The 3,609-nt window shown below is 41.6% G+C and overlaps 1 non-coding gene across 1 annotated transcript; it reads right to left on the bottom strand.

Moving 5' to 3' along the window:
- Positions 1-1,619: 1,619 nt before the first annotated feature.
- Positions 1,620-1,728, bottom strand: LOC141616016 (small nucleolar RNA R71). Its single transcript, XR_012530395.1, has one exon. It is a non-coding gene; the product is annotated as a small nucleolar RNA R71 (small nucleolar RNA).
- Between the last annotated feature and the right edge of the window lie 1,881 nt (positions 1,729-3,609).

Below are 3,609 nucleotides of genomic sequence, written 5' to 3'. Positions count from 1 at the left end.
ACCTTGAGATGCGTGCAAGGAGTGAAGAGTCTTTTTTGGAAGCATCAAGGAGGCACTGCACAGCATTATCAGTCGATCGACTAAGCCTTTCAGTCGATCGACCACTGGAGCTCAGACAGGAGCCACTGTTCCGCATGTTCAGTCGATCGACTGTGCAGACCAGTCGATCGACCTGTTTTCGAGCTGTGTTTAATTTTCCGTGTTAGACTTTTAAAAGCCCAACTTGTAATTAACTTTCAGTATCTTTTTATCAGTTGAAGGCAGCAATTTTTAGGGTATGTAATTTTCATTCTGGAAAAACTTAGTTTTCAGATCTAGCTTGAGACGGAAACCTGGATTCGAATGCTTGGTTCTTGATTTTCAATTAGTAAGCCTTTAATGCAATTTTTCTTCCTTCTTATTCTTCCTTGTTAATTTAATTCTTGTTTTCTTCAATTAATTTCAGTAATTAAATTTCTCTCTTTTGTTCTAGTTAGAATCAATCATGTTGAATTTGTCTTTATTTATTAATTTCGCAATTAGTGTAGTCATGATTATGCATAGGTAATTCTTTTGATTGGGAATAAGGTGAGCCATGGTATTAAATTAGGATAGTTGTGTAGCATGAGTTCTTCCGTATTGGTCTTGTCATCTTTTGATAGATTTCTTTGCTAGGTCGAAAGATTGGTAATTTGATTTATCGCTAGATTTGGAATTCCTCTTGAGTGAAAACTTTGATAAATTCTAGGGAATTATTAGACCGTGAGGTTGTTTGAGCTTTGATCGAAAGACTAGCTTATTTTCCCTGAGACCGTATCATAAGATCTCTGCTGCTTGACTGACTTGTTTTGTGCCATGGTGAACCGAAGTTCCCGATCCTCTTTTCATCTTGTTAAGAATCTTCATTTTATCAACTATCCTGTTAGTCAATCAATTTCAACTCCCAATTAATTGTTACCTTTTTTAGACTGAAAAATAGCAAACAAAATCAACCTTGTCTCTCTGTGGTTCGACCCTTACTATCACTAGCTATAGTTTTAGTTTGGAATTATAAATTTAATTTTGGTACTAAACGACGGTATCAAATTTTGGCGCCGTTGCCGGGGAGACGGTGTAATTCTGTTTGCTTTATTTTAGTTTATTTTCCTTGTCTCAGGGAACTTTTGTTCCTTGAGGCCGTTGCTTACCTTTGCTTCTAGTTTTGCTTTTGCACAGTTAGAGGACAGGTTTTTGAGAGGAAGACTTGAGTACTCTCATTTTGGAGGTTATGGCTACGATATATGATAATTTTCAGCCAAAGGAGCACCACCTTCCAAAGGGGCAACAGTTACCTACCCCTTCCACCGGTAAATTCGAGTTTCGTTCCTCTTATATTGATTTAGTGGAACGGAATCAGTTCGCGGGTCTACCAGATGAAGACCCCTTGAAACATATGGAAATTTTCACGGACTATTGCTGTTCAATACCTATACCGGAGGGGGTAACTCAAGATGAAGTAAAGGGGTTCATGTTCTTGTACTCCTTGAAGGATTCGGCGCGAGATTGGTATCGCTACCTCGATAGAGTAGCAGCTGGAGTCACTGATTGGACATCTTTGGCACTAGCCTTCTACAAGAAGTACTTCCCGCCTTCGAAGACTGATGCCTTGAAGAGTAAAATCACGAGTTTTCAGCAAGGAGCCGACGAAGATTTTTGTGAAGCATGGGGTCGTTTCAAAAGTTTGGTCCGAGCTGTCCCTCATCATGGTTTCCAGCAATGGTACCATTGCAATCTATTTTACAATGCCTTATATGACGATTACAAGGTCATTTTGGATGCAGCTGCTAATGGTAGGTTCCAAAATAATACCGGTCAAAGTAAAGGTTGGAACACCATTGAGGAGATGGCAGTCCATAAAGCTGAGTTTGGAAGTTCACGTGGTAAGTCACGAAAGCAAAGTGACGACATGATTCTTTGTTGTGTCACTCATAACTTCCATTTCTACCCGTCTCGAGAAACTCGAGACTTCAAGCTTCCAAAGGGAAAGTCGAAGTTCTGTTCAAAACTCGGATGAGGTCGAGAAGTTAAGAGAGATGGTCCAACTCCTTTTGGTTCAAGTGGCAAATATGGAAGCAAATAGGGATTGAGTCCTCACAGAACTTTGTGAAACAATTGGAGAATATGGAGGCTAAGCAAGCCGCTAATTCTTCAATTAAATGTGAAGGGCCGGTTGAGACGATCAATGCCATAAATCTCAGAAGTGGCCTTTCTTATGAAAGTCCCGACAAGCCAAAGGAAGACTCGGGAATTGATGAAGAGGCTCGTTTGAATTCTGATGCAAAACGAGTCGAATGCGATAATCAGGTCGATCGACTTTCATTCCCAGTCGATCGACTGAACTGTCAGACAAAATAGTTTCTGATCAGGAACTATTCACACCCAGCATACCCAGTCGATCGACCAACATCCTCGATCGATCGATCAAAACACCGATGACGATAATTACGAGCGAGAGAACTGTTTCACGCCAGCCTTACTTGGTCGATCGACCAACAATACCAGTCGATCGACTGGACCTCCAGAGCAGGATGCAAATCCGTCTACTAGTTTGCATGATTCATCACTCATCGATGGTTTGACGGGGGTTTTAAACCTACGGAAGCCGAAGGTCACTGATCCTACGGCCAGTGTTGCAGTCCCGTATCCGGAACGTTTGAAGGCTACCAAGCTGGAGCGTAAGTTTGGTAAGTTTCTGGAGATGGTCCAGAATCTCGAGGTAACATGTGATTCCTTTCACCGATTTAATTACCTGTACCCTCTTACGCTAAATTTATGAAAGATATTTTGAATCGTAAGAGAAATTTTCGTGATGATGGTAATGTTGCGTTTGTGGAGGAATGTAATGTTCTTTCGCAAGTTAATGTGCCACCTAAATTAAAGGACCCGGGTAGTTTTTCAATTCCTTGCACTATAGGTAACCACGTAATTGGAAAGGCCCTTTGTGACTTAGGGGCTAGTGTTAGTGTCATGCCGTATTCTGTTTGCGAAAGGTTAAACATTGGTAGACTTAAGGTGACCGATATTACCGTTCAAATGGCAAATAGATCGACTCAGAGACCTATAGGTGTTCTAGAGGATGTACCCGTTCGAGTGGGTAAGTTTTTTATTCCTGTAGATTTCGTTGTTTTGGACATTGCAGAGGATAGTCAGATACCTATTATTTTAGGCAGACCGTTCTTACATACAGCTGGGGCTGTGATAGATGTCAAACACGGAACCATCACCTTAGAGGTAGGGGATGACACCATTGATTTCAGTCTTGCTCACAAGGCAACTGAACCTGCTGATGAGGATACGTGTTATTCTATTGATGTTGTTGACAGGATTGTTACTTGTAATTGGAGGGAATCCTTAGCCAAGGATCCCTTAGCTGATCTAACCCATTTAGATGAGTGTGCAGGTAATACAGTGGAGAATGCGGAGGAGCCAGATGCTTTGGTTGCCTCAATGGAGAGCTACGAGCTCAATGAGGAAGAAGATGAGATGCTTTTGAGCCTGGCCAACGATAACTTGGTGAACACTTGCTACACCATTGAAGCCGATTCTGTCTATCTTTGTAGAGAGGTAAAGGTGCCGGAGCGTAAGCCACTT

Source organism: Silene latifolia, chromosome 11, assembly GCF_048544455.1.
Source record: "Silene latifolia isolate original U9 population chromosome 11, ASM4854445v1, whole genome shotgun sequence".
Classification (NCBI taxonomy): Eukaryota; Viridiplantae; Streptophyta; class Magnoliopsida; order Caryophyllales; family Caryophyllaceae; genus Silene; species Silene latifolia.
The sequence above is the reverse complement of the archived record's forward strand: the minus strand, read 5'-3'. Positions and strand labels throughout refer to the sequence as shown.